Source organism: Cydia pomonella, chromosome 10 (genome assembly GCF_033807575.1).
Source record: "Cydia pomonella isolate Wapato2018A chromosome 10, ilCydPomo1, whole genome shotgun sequence".
In the NCBI taxonomy this organism is placed as follows: Eukaryota; Metazoa; Arthropoda; class Insecta; order Lepidoptera; family Tortricidae; genus Cydia; species Cydia pomonella.
The window spans coordinates 15997489-16017235 of NC_084712.1; positions in this window are offsets into that span (position 1 = coordinate 15997489).

The window sequence follows — 19747 nt, forward strand, 5'->3', positions numbered from 1 at the left end:
ATGCCGGGACAACGCGAAGCAGAAGAAGAAGAGCGCTTAAAGTTTACGCATTTTAACAAACGTTTATTTCTAGGTATAAATATTGACTATATATAAGTATGGATGTCATCGTTATTATATTATGCTCTTCGCGGCATGAAAGAACGCCTATTTGTACTAACACTTGAGACCTCGTGGTCTTTCTAATTCTTTCAAAATACGGAGTCTGCGCGTGGAATTCTGTGGCCAATTTTTGTCGATTACACTAGGCAGATTCGAATTTTCAGGTCTACCAGCTTAAGCCAGAGAGCCGAAAAAGCCATGCATGATCGGGAAATGGAGTAATAATAGATCAGCTAGGGCCTAGAGTCTAGGCCATCAGCGGACGTCCTTACTAAGCGACTAAGCTACTATATGACAGCAAACTTTAAGTATTTCTTTATTTCTTTATTTCTTTATTTCTTAAGTAAATTACTAATTGCACTTTATTTTGCACGCTTTATTCAAGTACCGTAAAATGTGCTCAATTTGCTCCCCACTGGATAATTGTGCTTCAAATGTTTTTATATATGATAACTTGGACAATTTAACAATTGGAGTCGCCTTCAATAACTTAACCCTCGGTCAATGGTCATATGTATTGTATGGACTGACGTTTATCTGACACGGCTATTTGTACGTATTACATACAAATAGCCATACATTTGACGTGCCCCTTCCCCGCAAAACTCGGCAGACTGTTTAGTACAGAAAATTACAAATAAGGCGTTTCCAGTTATAAATCCTCTAAGTACGACAACTATATTACGACCTTATTGTTACTAATGTTACAACATGATAGTAGTGATGTTCTACTTTAAATCGGTTTATACATCAACATACCTATCACATAATAGTTTTAGTTTTTAAAATTTAAATTGTATATTTTTATTTATTTATTTAAATAATGACAAACGTAGAATAAAATGTAACCTAAAATTAAAAGTACCTACAAAACTAAATTAAAACCTAAAAAAAAACTAAACTAAACCTATGCGGCCTAAATTATATGTACAAATATCTCCTATGCCGCTGCCATTTGGTAGTGTGCCCACAAGACTGGCCGCGTTTCCTCGCTGGATTGCAATTCCAATGCGCTGAGCTAGGAACGAGCCAGCCATGTGGTTACCAGTGGAGCGGATCAGAAGATATTTTAATTTTTGAAATAATTTTAAGGCCTCCGGCCCCCAAGGACCTAGGCAACTAGGCACATTTTACCGTAATACTAAGCAGCTGTAGAACGGTCACATTTTTAACACTTGTCTCGTTCTAACAAGTATGTAAGTGCGAAAGTGACAGGTATAGTGACAAGTGATAAAAATGCGACCGTGCTATAAGTACAGCCGCTGTACTAGCTAGTATGACAATGACCAGCTAATTTTGTCGCTGGCTGCTTGAGTCGATCGATACAGTTTGCACTGAAATGGTATAAAGTTCTATAGCCGGGTTAAAGATCACATAACTTGAACAGTTTTAATTGTAAAATTATGCATTTAGTATATACAAGTTATTGGAGTTTCTACGAATAATGTCCAATAGATAGTTTATTAAGGATACAGTAATGATTTAGGGCCAAGAGCCTTTTGATCTTTTGATCTAAAGTCAAACGGAAAGATACGAGTATGTCTTACACGACTGCCCAAAAATTAAAACCGGCCAAGTGCGAGTCGGACTCGCACAGGAAGGGTTCCGTACCGTTATCTATAAAAACGGTCACCCATCCAAGTACGGACCCCGCCCGACGTTGCTTCTTCTTCTTCGGTGATTGGATGAGAACCTCTAGAATGGAAAGGAATATTTATTTTATTCTGTTTTTAGTATTTGTTGTTATAGCGCCAACAGAAATACATAATCTGTATAATTTAAACTGGCTAACTAACACGGTTCATAGATATGAGATACAGCCTGGTGACAGACGGACGGAGGGACGGACAGCGGAGTCTCAGTAATAGGGTCCCGTTTGACCCTTTGGGTACAGAACCCTAAAAAGGAGAGTATTGTTTATAGTATTCATATTTCTATGTATATAAGTTGCTTTATTCCACCATAACTTCTGAATGCCTTAACCTTATTTAGATGTATAATTTCAATTTACAGGATGTATCATAATTTATTACATTTCTTATGAAGTCAATTATATGAAAAAAAAAAATAATACAAAATATGGAATACAAACATAAAGCACAAGCTCCTAATACCCTAAATAAACAACTCGCCCTGAAAGACGTCCGACAGGTAGCTGACAGACTAAAAGTAGATAGATAGAATACTCTTTATTGGCACACCTCAGTAAAAATATACATTATATATGATTATTATATTTCTTTTTTTTACATCCTTTTTAGGGTTCCGTAGCCAAATGGCATAAAACGGAACCCTTATAGTTTCGCCATGTCCGTCTGTCTGTCTGTCTGTCTGTCTGTCTGTCTGTCTGTCTGTCTGTCTGTCTGTCCGAGGCTTTGCTCCGTGGTCGTTAGTGCTAGAAAGCTGAAATTTGGCATGGATATATAAATCAATAAATCCGACAAAGTCGTACAATAAAATCTAAAAATTTAATTTTTTTTTGGGTACCTCCCCTACACGTAAAGTGGGGGTGAATTTTTTTTTTCGCTTCAACCCTAGAGTGTGGGGTATCGTTGGAAAGGTCTTTCAAAACTAATAGGGGTTTTCAAGAAACATTTTTTGATAAAGTGAATATATTCGGAGATAATCGCTCCGAAAGAAAAAAAAATGTGTCCCCCCCCCTCTAACTTTTGAACCAGAGGTCCAAAAAATGAAAAAAATCGTGGAAGTAGAGCTTAAGAAATACATTAAATGAAAACTATAGCGGACATGATCAGTTTAGCTGTTTTTGAGTTATCGCAAAAAGTTTTCCCTTCATAGTAAAAAGACTTACTTTAATTAGGTACTGATTATGCAAATTTGCCTATTTGTTTAACTCGGGTGAAAGGTACCATTTACTACACTTTAAGCTCCAGTTTAGCTTATTGTGACGGGAGAGTAACTACGGAACCCTACACTGAGCGTGGCCCGACATGCTCTTGGCCGGTTATTTATTTCTAAAGGAATCCCTTTACCATTTCTGCTTCCTTCATAAAACTACAAGCTTTATGTAAATATTGACTTTTTTAATTAAAATATAATCCTTTATTTTTGTTATTTAAATGTAACATAACAGCTGCATATTATATGTAAAAGTTACTTTAATATTGACGGTTCATTGGGGTAACTTAAAAAACCTGTAACGAGCCCCCACACTCCTGCCTTGCAGTCCGCCTCGCAGGACTTCGGAGCAGGATAGAGCTCCCACACTATACTTACAGCTTAGCCGTCCATCACCAGGGGGCCTACCGCGAAAACCGAACTTCGCAGAGAAATCTTAGCAGATTTTATATTATAACAAAATGGCGGACTGCAGTCCTGCATCAACATTCACGGTCTTAATCGCCACATGGCAGTCCTGCTTCGCGGAGCGTCGAGCCGCTGACAATCCTGCGCGGCGGACTGCAAGCAGTGGGCGGGGCTGGCAGGCTTTGCAGGACCAAAGGGGCATCCTACTCGGGTGTTGCAGGACGCCATACAGTCCACGACAACATGCACAACAACAACACATTCCTGCATAATGAGGCGGACGGCAAGGCGGACTGTAAGGCAGGTGTGTGTATGGGGGGCTTTACCAAAGCATCTTGCTTACTGTTAATGTTTCTATAGCAGAAAATGCTTCTAGTGCAGTAAATATATGTTACTTTCAAAGTTTCCCCGTTTTCGAAGCAACCCAAATGTATTATAGGTGTATTGACATCCAATACATTTTGTTTTATTTTACACGCAACTAGAATATGCAAGTACAATTGTAGCGCATTGAATATAAAGCCAATGGCCTGTCGCCAAGCGTGCTATAAAAGATCAATGCTTTACCTAGTTTGGTAGAAATTATTCCATCGATAGTTCAGAGATCACGTCAGACAGTAATTGTAAAGTTATGTGGTTAAAACACCTGTCTGTGTGTAAGAAACAACTTAGTATTTCTCGGCATGGCATTTGCATTAGGTACTATTTATATTAGCATAACAACGCTGGACAAAAACAGAAAACTATGGATTAATACATTCGTGTATTACTATTTACTATGCGTTGTTATCAAACTTATGTGCCTTCAACTCATTTTTAATTAGCTGAGGTAAACTGACGACCACTTCACATGTTTGTATGTGCAATTGATTAATGTTGACTAAGTGCAATCAGCATACAAAAGTAGTGTATAATTCTTGAATAACATAATAAAAAGGGATAAGGTGAATGCGGCCAAATCCGTCGTAGGGCATTTCCGTACACGAGCGGTTTTTTTTAAACAGTACTACACAAATAATAATTTCATCTACAAAGCAGAGATTGCTTTTAGTTTACAGCATCAAAAGCAGATTAGCTATTTTTCTTACGTTGGAAAAAAAGAAATATACGCTAGTGTACGGTATTGCCTCTATGATGGAATTGTCCATACGTGTTAATATGTTGAACAATTAGAAAGAATTCAATATATACCTATTTGGAAAAGTATTTCTGAGTGGCAGATACTTTTGGCACCTTGTTTCATAGAAAAAAGAGAAACGGAGAGACATGACTAAACCCTGAAAAACTAATGTTTTTGTCCGGCGTCAAACAAAACCATTTACTAAGTCCGTTCCGCACGTTTGTCTCACTTCATTAAGTTTAAAATGTACCGTCGGAGGAACACCAGTGTGTGAAGAATTATTAATTATAATTTAATACTTATCACACAAACTTATTATCAATGTATTTTGTCTATTGATGTGTTATTACAAGAATTTTATCTCTTGATCTAAAGTTAAATTAAGCGTTATTTGCTTGACAACTGACAAGCCAATGTAGAACAACTTTGAATAGTTCGTTCGAATCTTCTCTGATGATTCATTTTTTATCGTGGAGGTAGAAGTTTTGAGAGTTAGTATTTTGGAAAGGTGCCAATTTACCTACCTAGGACACGATTAACAACATAGCTTAGATAGCAATCTGTAAAAAACGAAACGTTGTTACGTTTAGGGGCTCCATACATGGTACGATTAATCGCTTTGATAAATTTTACGAAAATCGTGACGATCGGTCGCTTCGAAAATAGCAATCAATACACAGCAATTGGCCGTTACGACCGATGCATGATAAAGGGATCAAGAATGAGACAAAAATCAAATAATTGATCGCAAAGATTTCTATTCAACGTTACGATATTCATGATTGCAGGGGTTTTGGTTGCGATTTCCAATACCGCCTTCGATTAAGTAAATCTTAAACGATATTACCGTACACTATCAATACGTCGTTTTGATCAGTCTGTAAGGGGGCCCACTGATTACCAGTTCGCCGGCCGATATCGGCTTGTTAGTTATTCGCAATCGCGAATAATACAACCTACTTATTAAAAAAACTGAGTTATTGCGTATGCGTATGTGCGCTATTTTTAACACCCGACGCGAAAAGATGGGTGTTACAATATAAGCTTGAAGCCAATATCTGTGTAGTTCTTAAGCGCCAATTACATCTACACTTCCCGGATAATCGTGTTCCGTTTCACGGAATATCAGCACGTCGTTAACAATATTTGAAATGTAAAAAATACTTTGTCTCTAACTGCCAAATATGTTCAATTTTTTTTATATACCACGTCCGTGGCAAACAACCATACGGCCCGCCTGCAAGCAGTCACCGCAGCCTATCGATGCCTGGAACACCAGAGATATTACATGCGCGTTGCCGACCCTTTAAAAACCTGTACACTCCTTTTTTTGAAGAACCCCATACTGTAGCTCCCCGGGAAAACCTCGGCAGGAAGCTCATTCCACAGCCGAAGCGTCTGCGGGAGGAAATTCCTCTTAAACCGCAAAGTACGCGACCATTTAGGTTCTAAGGTGTGATGATGAACACCCTGCCGACGGCGAGCGTTGCGGTGATAGAAAGCGGCCGTTGGCATCATGTCAAACAATTCTTCGGAGCACAGTCCATTGTACAAGCGTAGAACACACACAAGGAGGCAAAGTCTCTCCTTAGACTTAAAGGTTCAATACCGCTTGAGAGTTAGGGATCGTCGACGATTCGTACAGCGCGCCTTTGGACTGAGTCGAATGTTCCAAGCTGGCATGCAGGTGCTCTTGAGACTTGCGATTTATATAGCAACAGTCTTTGAATGTTTGATATTTTTGCATATGAACCATTTTTCTACTGATATTTGGTAAAACGGAAAAATACACTTTCTCGGGTCTGAAATCGGGTCTGATATCAGGCCTGATACACTTTAGCTATGTTTGATAAAAATCGATCCAACAGTTTGCTTTCCAAAATGATGTTAGGCATTTTTGGCATAAAATGTTTTTTAATTCATTTAAAAAGCTTGAAATAACTATTTAACCCCACGTAAAACAGACTAAACATATAAAAACAACCCTTAAAAGTAAATCATCTTTATAGAATTATTTGTTGAGATTTAGGCACATGGCATCAGATTCGCACGTCGATATCCATTCTGCACTTAGCGGTACCCCACCACGACTTTAAATACTAAAAAGAATCGGTAAAGATATTAATATATTTTATCTTTTATATCATTACTCTTTTTACATAGAGGTTTATAAAAGTTTTAAATTAAATACTGTCCACCGTAAAGTGCACTTTGTTAGCTGCGAATGCGTTTTTTGCGCATGCAAGTTGGAATTTTAATTTAGGCAGTTGTGAATATATTATTTTAGTCAATCTGATATAGTTTTAGGCATTTTACTTAAAATTCTACTGATGATCTTGTAAGAGCTTAGCTTCCTAAAAGAAAATAAAGGGTCAAAATAACTGAATGTGAAGCCTTGTTTATTAAACTGCCCCCGCAGCCGACAGCCTGGCATGCGCACTCAGCCAAGTCGTTCTTTTAATTTAAGCGTGAAATTTCTCGTAAAAAGTGTTTATCTTCTGTTCTGTGTTAATCATATAGCAAACGAGATTAATTGGTGGTTGCATAAACTCACACTTATAAGTATTGCGTCGACTAACGTCGCAAACCTCGTCACTCCCCCGGAGGAGTTAAGAGTTTATGTAGTCTAAATAGAGGTAGTAGTGTTAGTTTAATAATGTCATATGTGCTCCAAAATGCTGCAATACAAAATCCCCCAAAATATCGCACTAATATATCTACAAAAACTTACATATCACGTACATATTAGATTTACTACTTGAAAATTTTAAAATGTTTTGCTTTAACAGGAAACATTAGTGGTAATTTTTCTTTTGGCCCTAGATGTTTTTTTTTTATTGAATTCAATATTACCAGTATCTACGTCTGTACATTTTGCTTTTTTATATTCTTATTTATTAGGTTACTTTAAAAAGCGCTGAAAACTGCCAAATAAATGCGCGCTAAACGTACGCCTTCAATACAAAATCGATCGATACCGAATTTATTTCTCATTCCGACCCAAAATTTCGTTACGATTGGTTATGTTTCGGAGGAGAAAAATGTCGAGAATTAAACCTCGACTTCTGATATTTTTTCACTTAAGCTGCAGTTGTCCTTATCGCACTAATATTAGGAGCCGCTCCCGTCGACGCGACGGCGATATTTACTAAAAATTCTCACATCTGAGAAGGTATTAGGTAGGTACAGCTCAGTAGGTACTTTCCTCTTAAATCCGCTTTGTCTGAATCAATAGTCTAAGTTAATTTTCACCCTAGTTGGAAGGTTTTACGGTACACGATTTGACTTAAAGTGAACGACCGGATTGCTGGGGCATGGTTGGTTTTATTCTCATATTTACCACTAGTGGCTCTGTGAGCTGTAAACTTCGCGATAGGATTCATAAGCTCAAAAATGTAAAAACAAAAAATACTCCGTCGTGTCATTATTATGACAGCGCCCTCACAATGGTCTTAAGTAACATAGAGTATGTCTATTTTCACCATTTTGAACATTACTCAAAAAACGAAACGACAGAAAAATGATATCTAAGTAAGTACTCAATAGAGTCTTGACCAGTTGAATTGAAATCGACAACGCTGTTCATAAGTTTGTTGTGAGTTCTAGTTACAGAAACATGGGATAAATTATGTAATGAGTTTATATATTGCATAAGTATTTAACAATGAAATAAACTTTTCACATAATCACTACACCTCCTGTGCTGTCCGCCTGTTGTTACCTGGTTCTATTTTCCTTTACAACAATGCCCCCCCCCCCCCCGCGTCTGTCTGTATGTTCGTTCGTCGTTATAAACTCCAAAACTAAAGAACGGATTTTCATGTGGTTTTCAACTATCAATATGAGTGATCTATGGGGAAGGTTGAGGTGTATAATTTGTTGACCCGTGCGAAGCCAAGCCGGGGCGGGTCGCTAGTAGTCAATATTTTGTTTATTAAGTTCTTACGAAAATCCTATTTAACACACCTATTTTTTAATTACAAAGAAAGTAACTTGTACTTGATAATCATAATCTCAATTTATGATTGCAACGGAAAGTAACTCGTGTTTGATAATTATCATCTCAATTTTCCACTATTTTCGTGATTTATTTGTAAATAAATTTAGTAAGTATATCTATGTGACAATACATTTTCTAATTAGGTACTCATAGGTACTAAAAATTACAAATAAAACACAGCACATTTCCAATTTTATACTAAACATAGCGAAAAACCATTTCGACAGACAAGATTTTCGATTTAAAGAACTACAATTAATTCGGATCATGTATTTGGGAGCTACAACACCACATACAGACAGAGATACACATGTTAAAGTTACACACCCCTCTCTTTATGTATCTTGATCTACAGGTATCTTGTCACACGGAAAATCTTGCTATAAATTATCTTTTTAATTAACTTAAATGTCAGAAACGGAATAATACCTAATTATAATAGGATAATAATAACTAGATAATTAGACTCACCTGTGTTTTAATCACTTAACACTTCACATCACATCACACACACACACACACTCACATCAGCTGTTCGCAAAGTCGTACAAAAACCCGAATTAATCCACTTGGATGGAAATAAGTCGATATTATATTTTATAATATACTATATTTTATTACATTTATAAAATATTTAAAATTAATGAAATATTATTTTAAATAAATTAAGATCTTCACATATTTTCGCGCAAATCGCAAAGTACTTTTTTTACATTAACTGGCGAATTACGAAGTATCTTAGAAACTATTGTAATTTTGTTTTTTGAATCGTTTTCACTTTCAACTGAATAACAAAGTGAGCAATCTTTGTTTTTACACTGTCAAAATTACCCGTTAGCCGAGTTCTATTATAACGACGACTACTATTTCAAATAGTTTTTTCCATTTTCGTCTAACAGTTGTACCTGCGTCGTTCGCAGCGCGTGCGCGCACGCCGACGGCGCGGCAACGAATGAGGAGCCGAAGAACTATTTCAAGCATCTCCCAACATCTGTGCGAGTAACGGAAGCGGGGTTATCGTTCCGTACACGAGATTAAAATTTAATCAATTTTGATCAATAGGCTATTAACCTGTGGACGGGTTAAGTTTGCAACAATTTAATGATTAATTTATGAAAGTGGTAGTTGCGCTTTTTTATTGCTCTGTCAGTTTGCAGCTAGAGATGTCCGGGATATCCAACTTTTGAGTTGTGAATTCTAAACTGTTGATAAAGATGTCATAAACATAGTTCTAGTGACGTATTAAAAAAGGTGGGTCAAAGGGTTCGGGTCACCAGCGGCGTCGTTCTGTGCACATGCATCATCTTCCTCGCGATATACCGTCTTTTTGTCAGTGCTCATTAGAGCCTGGGATCCGCAATATCCGCATGGCAACTAATCCCAACAATTGGCGTAGGCACTAGTTTTACGAAAGACTTTCTAAAATTAGGTTTTAACCTTTTTGACGCCAATGACGGATATATCCGCACCGTAGGTCCAACGCCGAAGACGGATTAATCCGTCACAGACCACAGAGCAACATAGACCTACGTGCATATGCATAAAGTTCAATTTCAGTTTTGACACTTCAGTGACGTGGCGTCGGAGTCCTACAGCTTTTGGTTAAGGTTAAAATCGGCGCATTTTATCAAGTCCACATAAAAGCTTATTTTATTACGCAAAATGTTCTCATACTAAAAAAAATTTAACCCAGGTTCCCATACTAAGAATATAAAAAGGTTTTTTTAACTTGTTTATTTGTTTTCACTTATTTATGTTTGGATTGGGCTGAATGGAATTGGTCGATTGCCATAATTTACTAAATTGGTGTTTATGTCCTTGATTAACCGTTTCATTTCACGTTAAACTTCAACATTGATTTATTGACTGATAAAGTTTTTAACCGGTTTTAAGTGTTATAAGCTAGCGTTAATGTTTATTTTTTTAAGATTAATCTTTATTGGTCTATAAGGTTTTATAGGTTTTTAACGAGCATTTGCTAATTTGATTATACTAAAATTGACGCGCCTGGTGTTTTAGAACGGTAAAAAATCAATAAATGATCAAACGAAAATTGAGTTTTTTTTAAATATATATGTATGTAATTTAAGTTTTACCACGAAAATAAATCATTTATGATTTCTGAAATAAGATATATTCACAATTTACATTAAGTTCGTTTTAACATACGATCTCCTAATTGAATATTTATTGCAGTATTCAATTGAAAGAGAAAAAAATACGACAAACAAATTTGTACATTCTGCTGCAAAAGCATAAATTCCATTCATAATACTACATTCCTGACGATAGGCGCCCAAATTACAAATGGCCATTCATTAAACCCAAGCAGGTACGAAGGAACCTCGTGCAGTAAAAGACATCGACGCGCTCCGAGATTGAAACGAGACGCGTTAAATATCTTTTTCATCACACTTGCTCGAAAAAGATCTTATTTCATGCAGGTGTGCTGAAGAACAAACGCCTATTTTGTTCCCGCGGGAGTTATGGATTGTGATAAAAAAAGTTTTTCCTTTAATTATGTCACTTATTCATACAAACCAAGTAGCATAAATGAGTTTTACTTTTAAAATACTGTGTGACGTGTTTGATATTGTTGTTTATGTTTAAAATTATTTAATTTGATTCATTTAACAGCCGTTTAACATATTTTTTCAATCGTGGCTGAATGCCGAATAGGTCTATGACTTCGATGCCTCACCTGCCAAGAAATTACAAAATGGCGGACGAATATTTGCTATGTTTTTTTATACCACGTCGGTGGCAAACAAGCATACGGCCCGCCTGATGGTAAGCAGTCACCGTAGCCTATGGACGCCTGTAGTCCAGAGGTGTCACCGTACGAGTATTTAAGAATTATTTTGCTTAAAATTTAGTTTTTTCCTCGCAAGTGTGATGAAAAACATTGTGTGTAACTCTGGGGGTAAGAATATTGCAAACTCGTGTCTTTAATTATCTACCACCCTCGTATCCAAAATTTCACTTACCCCCCTCGTTGCACAATGTACTATTTCATTTCTCATGCTCTGGAAGTGGGTTGTTGTTATACTTGTTATTCTAAAAAGTGTGCAGAAAATGATACGTTTCTGCTCTAGAGCATTGTACTTGCTATGTACGTTTTTTTTTCTTTTTTACGATAAGCAATTAAAATAGATTTGTTGTACAATTTCCATTTTGTTAATAAACTCCCCATTCCATAAATAACGATATTTTTACCTAAATTGTTAATTGAAAGTACCCTCAAGAAATACTACTTAAGTTTTTAGTTAGCCCTGTTTTGCTTAATGCACATGTACCTATTTTACATTACTCGTATTCGAAATGAAATTAGTGTCTCGGGTGAAAAGCACCATTTCATCCCTCAGTCAACAATCTACCATTTCATGTAGAATAAAAATTATTCAAATATGTTGTTTGAAGCATTTATTCAATATTCAATGGCGTAACACCTGTCTTCCAGACAGTAGAAATTAAAAATAATGACGTAATATTTCATGTTTTTCTTAATCTTACCTTATTACTATGTCAGTTAGTATGAAATTAAAAATATAACAACTATATTGACTAGAACCCACATAAATTAAATATATGTAAGATCAGTAAGACCACCCCTAGGGCAGTTTTTATAAGTCTATTTATAAAGTATAAACTATAAACAGTGTTTAGCCTAGGACCAACCAGGACTAAGCAACTAACGAGGGTGAGTTAACATTACATACATTGTAGAGACCTGCCTGATAGATGTGGAAAATAGACTTTCTCGCACAGACTCCGCATGAAGCAAATACGAAGACTCGCCTTTACTTAGCAATTACACTATGTTTTTATACCACGACGGTGGCAAACTAGCTGCGGCTCGCCTGATGTTAAGCAGCCACTGCATCAGCCTATGGGCGCTTGCAACTTAATGGGATCACATGCGTGTTGCCGACCCTAAAAGCTTACAAGAATTTCTCCTTGGGAGTACTGGCATCTTACTCACAATCAGGTACTCAACACTACATACAGAGTAAACAAACAGTGCTATTATAGCTGTGGTCTTCAGTAAAGTGGAAGTACTTCCCCAGTTGGGCTGCTCCATATTCGTACCTCTCATAAAATTAAAATAAATATATGTATATTTGATTTAATTTACTTTAAAAATGCTACATCGTGTGCACAGTTATATTATATCCTAACAGCATTTTATACTACATATAATTATTACTGATATACTCATTTCACACTATCTCTAGAACTTTTATTTGTCCATTCGAAATTTTGTTCATTACTTAATTAGGTATGGACCTACTGCTACTTACTGGAAGTAAATATGAGATGAAAAATAAAATTAGTATCCTCAGTTTTAATATGTGAAGGTTGCTAGTAGTCTTATTGGCTAAGTGCAACATACGTGATAGTGAAATTAATACGAAGGTAAACTCGTGGGCTACAGTTTCATGTTTTATTTTTAATTTTATTTCTTTTAAGTAAAACAAACATCTTTGATCATACATGAAATTAATACTTTCACGGAGACCATAAGTATAAGTAAGCAAAGTTTTCACTACACATATACATCAGTACATGTCATGTGTCAAAAGTAGAATAACGTGTTCCGTAAACACCAGATAAGCGTCACAGTCTTGAATAGAATAGGTAAATATAATCCATTTAGATTTCATCCATGTTATATCGTCCGCCAAGTTTTACGTATATTATGGTGCGGCCATACATTGTTACTGTCAAGAGTGCCAAGTGGCATAAACATATCGTGGTCAGAGTCTAGTGACGAAGTTGTCTGTGTATTACAGGCGTTGTCGCGAACCGATGGATGTGGAATTACGCGTTATCGCGATCTGTGTGATTTTGCGCGCAGTGCGCACGCGACGGCCTAGTTTGTGTCGCCATCTAAGCAAGATTGGATTCACGGGATATTCGGTGGGCCGGAGGCGGGAATTAGGTACAGATGTGGCTGCCGAAGATCTGTTCCGCGGAGATATTTGCGCCTAACTTCTGTGTATGTCGTTAGGTTTGCCCGCCAAGCACATCTGCCAGTTAACAGACTCGCAGAACTGAAAAAGGTCCTGAATTTAATGAACTAATTTTTTTTGTCGTTATATAAATGCCATATCATTTATTTTTCAGGACGAGGTCACGTTAAAATATAAAAATCTTCACTAACAGATAATGTCTAACGTTCTGGAATATTCAAAACAGGTGCAATATTTAATGGAACGAATGGAATGGAAATATGGAAGTCGAGCCCAAACAAATGACATCCTCGTTACACCATGCGATGTAACGAACGCGAAAGCAATGTGCATAAAAAAGATTTTAGTGTCTAAGCAGCATGTTTTAATAATAATAACTTTTTAAACAACATATAAAAATACATTTATAACTAGGTCTGAATCCGGTTTAGCGACATGTTGTTTTTATACACATTCTTAAGTAGATTGCTAAGTAGATCTAACTGTAGTTTTATAACCCGACTAATGCGGTTCGGAGGGTAATGTATGTATGAACGTAAATGCTTTATTGTACATAAAAATAAATACGCGAGAAGCACAGTTATAGGGTAAATTAGCGTATACAACAAAAGCGAACTTATCCCTGTATGGGGTTTCTTCCAGTTAACAGTTTAAGGGTAATGTGTTGTAATGTATTTTAATAGCACTATCTTTTTTTTTGGCACTCTCTACAGACTCTAGTACGTGAGTGTAAATCGTAAAAATAGTTCATATGAGACAACTTGCGGCTATCAGCTCAGCACATATAAGAACTCCCATACTTTAGTATGAGTAGGTACGTTATATGTAACTAGAACCATACATTTAGTAACAAATTTTATCTTTGCTTTCCCCCCTTCTGAACCCGCTTGGCGACACCCTTGGCTATGATTTAACTCAAATACAATCACATGCAACCACTAGTACACAAAGTGGCATGAAAGACGTAATTATACAGGGTGATTCATGAGACGTGAGCAGGACTAAGCATACACAATCAGTAAATGTTAATGAACCGTTAATCATCATATTTAAGTAAAACAATCTCGCTTTTATTTCTGTTATTTAACTTTTTGGGAAGGACAAATTTGATAATCTACAATCATGGACACCCTAACAACACTTAATTAAGAAAGATAAAACCTCTTTAAACCGTTATGACAGCAGCTTGATTATGAAGAAAACAAAATGTCACACTTGAGTGAGATACGAGTTTTCAAAAGTAACCAGACTCCGATGACATTCAATTTGTCACTTGTTATGGATAAAACAAAGAGGGTGACCATACATGGCGTAAATAAATCAAAGCATTTTTTTTGGAACAGTAAAAAATAAAAGAACGTTAATCTCACAAATACTGGTACGAAACAGTTGCTTATAACTTTACTGAATGCTCAAGCTTGATCCTGCTCACGTCTCCTGAATCACCCTTGTATATTGTACGCAACTAACTCCATCCGAAAACAAATAAATCTGGTAAGTATGATCGCGTGTCGCGTGTGTGTTTATCAACTGGGAATCGAACCCTGATGCGCAGATAGCGCGCTGGTCGCATATTAAAGAAGTTGCGCGAGAGCGAGGAGAATCAATTTTTTTTTAAACCAGCCAGTGTAACGTGGAGCTCTATTTATCACAGCTATACATATTGTACTCGTAGGTATATCACAATTCGAAAATTTTACAACCACATAAGCACAGGACTGTTCTGTTAACGCTGAAGTTAGGGAGTGTGGCTATAGTATCGAGTGACCCAGCCATGATAAAAAACACATAATACTGATTGGGTTGGCGTTTGACTTATTACGGGTTTGATGTATTTTTTATGCGTAATATTATTATATTTAATGAAATCAACAAAGGGAGCTGAAGAATCAGGATTACTACAGATCGGAAATAAAATCATTACCATGTTTTTTTTATATGTTGTTAATAATTTGGAGATTCGAAAATGGCAATAAGGAGCTTTGTTTTATTCTGGCAAAGTAATGTATTTTTACATAAATAGTTACACAATAAAACACTCCACAACTCGCCCCATACATGGTGAACGATCGAAGTGACACCCCTTGAATCCAAAATATCGTAAGTACCTGAGATTTTGTACTGAAATCGAGCATTTTGGAATGGTTAGGTATATCGCTGTCCATCATTCTGGACGCCTACGCACCTCTGATTGGATTAACGTGATCACGCATCGAAACAATTGAAGAGAATATATGACATCGTATTATTAACCGACTACCAAAGAGGAGCGGAGGGAAAATGTTTTTTCCAGTATGTGCATATCCGTTTTAGAATGGGCAAACGAGGTATCGTTTTGAATTTACCTAAGTTTGACTTTTAACAATGCTCATCATAGTTATCGTCGTAAGACCCAACCTGTCTATCGGGCATATGAAATATTAATAACCTTGTGCCAGTTGAGCCATGTGCCAGTGACAAAATTGGACTTTCTATTTCAAATACCTACTCGGGACTTTAATAGTTATTTGTTTTACAAGGGGGCAAAGTTGTTGTTTACTTAGCGGTTGGTGCTCATATTGACACCCAAGCAAGCGAAAGATTCCAAAATTGAACCACGAGCGTAGCGAGTGGTTGAGAAAGTGGAATCTTGAGCGTTGCGGAGGGTTTCAAGGCACGACGGTTAAACAAACTTGCCTCCGAGTGAAACACAAAATTTTCACCACACCAACGCGACGAAACTACTAACTATGAATTATCAAAATTGTTAAGATCAAATCTAAATTAACGTGATAAAAAAATATCATTCACAATCATCCATTTAAAAAGTGAATTCTAACTGACTAACATAAGGAACAACTCAAAATTTGCAAAATTACTTTGCCTCACATGTGGATAAAATGCAACTTTCTCATTCGTTTTTGAACAATCAAGAGGGCCTTTACCAGTTGGTGTGGTGAAAAATAAATTCTGGTTTTGTTTGCAAAACTTGGCTTTTTGTGGTTATGACTACAGTTAGTGCGTCCTAAAAAAAGGCCTTAGTTAAAATATTATTGCGATGGTTAATGCGATGATTTATTGATTTATTGAAATAATGCACTTATTGGATTAATTACCTAAGTGCATTATAACCGTAATATACTTGTAATTGTATTTGTGGCTTTCCACCAGAGAAGGGTTCTTATTCTTCATATGCAAATATGGACCTTTTTATCATAATTATATAAGCCACATTTTTTCTAAATGTTCTAATTCCATAGAATAGACGATGGTTCACTTAATACCTTTAGACAGCGAATTTAAAAAGGGTTTTCGTAATAATTTATCTACATACTTAATTCTTATGGCAAAATTTGGAAACAATCAGAGACACTACTGTACTTACCTCTCGCGTCGAATGGTGGTCCCTGACAGTTATTTTTTATACGGAGCAGCTGTCACGAAAATTTTTGGAGACATTTATGGAGGTCTAGCCACATTAATTTATTGATTTAGAAATGTAACATTTAAGTAATAAAAATATGGTAAAAACTGTTTCAGCTTCGGCAACGTCTGAGTTTATAAGTAATAACTGTTTAATGTTAGGTTCTAAGTCACGCTTGGCGTCATTTTCATCTAAATGAAAGTAGTAGATTATACTAAATTCCATCTAAATTGGTTCAGCGGTTATTGATTCCACATATAAAACTTCCATCTGGCTTTGATGGCAAGGATGATTTTTGGTATAACAACTATTCTTTGTCCTTTTCCGGGACTCAAACTATCTCGATACCAAATTTCAACTACATCGGTTTAGCGGTGTAAGCGTGAAAAAGAAAACATATTTTTTAATGTTTTACATATTATTACTTCGGAATAGTGTCAATGTGATATCGTATATGAATTCGGCATCCCCGATTAATACGAGAATGATACCAAACTTAGCTTAGTAGCTTAAATGATGTAGATACTCGTATCAAGATAAAGTTTGGAGCCTTTCGCGAAAATTACTCCAACACTAATCTACGTGACGTCACCGTGCGTGACATCTAGCTAACTATCGTTGTAGGAGGTAACGCACGTAGTAGGAGTGTTCGTCACCACTTTCCACGCCGTCTTCCACCACTTACACCCATTCTCTTTGTAACATAAGGTTTTTAATCGCGTGCGCGCGCTATTACGAATTAACACTTAGACGGTTATCACACTGGATCCGATTCGCACGTCGCTCCGATATTTTAGCGAGATAACGCTATGCGCGTATTAAAGTGACATCCTGCTCGCACGGCGGAGCGACGTGCGAATCGCATCCAGTGTGATAACGGCCTTATCGTTGCATGCGATTGTGATATCTGTCGTAGGTAAGTTTAAGTGTGATGTTCGTGTGCACATTATTGTAGACGGTGGGAAAGTGAAGGCGTGTTGATGGTGGGTGATTCTGACCGTTTACTTTGTCCGAATTAGATAAGGCTTTTATATAAACTAAATATAATTATGAACCACATTAAGTTACATGCGCCCCACTGAGCATCGCCTAGTTTCCTGCCTACAATATGGCCACACCAGCCATATCACAAAAAAACAATATTTAAGAATACGTGTAGATACTTATTAAAGTATATGGATGGGCAACAATTATGTTAGATAAATTTTAAAGTTCCATACCTAAAGGGTGCCACGGGGTCCCACGTTTCGCGCCGTGGAATTATCAAAAGTCATAATTTTTTACTCACTTAATAGACAACCTCAGCCACAAAGAGAACTCTCGGCCAAATGAACTTTAAACTGAATTACTCTCAAAATGGAGGAGCAAGAAGACTTGCAACAAAAGTCGGGTGGCAAACGAATGAAAACTAATTCCCTAATTTATTTATTTTTTATTAGTCTATTTTTGTATCCCACTGCTGGGCAAAGGCCTCCCCTCTAGCTTTCCAATCCTCCCTGTGCTGAGCAAGATCCCTAATTAATCATAAATGATTTATTCCCATGACTCCCTCCTGAGCCTATGAATTACCGTCTACACAAAAACCTAATCGTTACACCTAAACCTAAACATGTCATTTCAAAAAACCTTCCAGAAGTTTGTCATTTCAGTGTTTGTGTTGTATAGGTAGGTACTTACTTGAAAACATCACAAGAGTTCCGAAATCTCACAAGAATACCTACAATTTTGGTGATATTTATTACGTGACAGCCAATGTAACAGCTGCATATACTTTTTTTTTAATTTATTTAGAGCATTGGCGGTAGGTACTCTGTAAATACGTGCCACATACAGATAAGCATGAAGTGTGCATCGGAATGCAGTTCGGGACAACGTTTAAACTATCGAAATGAGAAAGAGGTGTTTATTTTGCATTATTAATTATCAAAAAATATTTAAAATTATTGTATAAAAGCCTACAAAAAACGTACTATGTTACAAACGGGACCCTATAGTATACGAGTACTAAGCCTACACAGTTCATCTGTCCGTTCATTCCATACGACCTAAAACATGCATCTCGGTGGTTGGAAATCGATCATCCCGCAATTTTCTTTGTTAAAATTGTAATTTAGTATTTTTTACTTCTTAGGTTGTATCGTGTGTACCTATTCGTAAAAGTGAAAGCATGAAACGCGCTAACTTTTAACCGAACTTATAAGGAGGAGGCCGAAGAGGTTCTTCATTTGGTTGTATGTTTTTTTAAATGTTTGTTACCTCAGAACTTTGTAATTTCTGGACCGATTTGGAATTATTTCGTAGTTAAAAAGTATATTGACACCCTGACACTGAAAATTTGACCGTTTTTGGGTCTATACAATACAAGGTGTAAAATAGCGTGGATCCGTTTAAGGGCATATTCGGGATTAGTAGCCCCTTAAAAAAAACGGACGAACAGCCCCATTTTTTTTTTTCGTTCAATTTTATTTTTCCCCTAATTTAAACGCGATACCGAATATGCCCTTAAACTGATTCCTACTATTTTTGTTAAACCTTGTACAGTCAAGGTATTACATATATACACAGACAAAGTGCTAAAAAATATGTCTACACTGCCTTAAAGTATAGCCAATAGGGTCGTGTATATATATTTTTGACACTTTATCCGTGTCGATATTTAATACCTTGACTGTACCTATACAACTGTATTGTAAGTCACCGGGCGTTCCTACACTACATCTACTTTTAAATTGATAATCGATTTGTGCATAAGCAACAAGGATCGATCGGATGCCCATTGAAAAAACAAGTATCTTTGCTAGCCGCAGCTGAGCGAAATGCATCGCTCATTTACAGCAATAATGTCAGAGTAATGAGATTGCCGACAAACGACCAGTGATTAT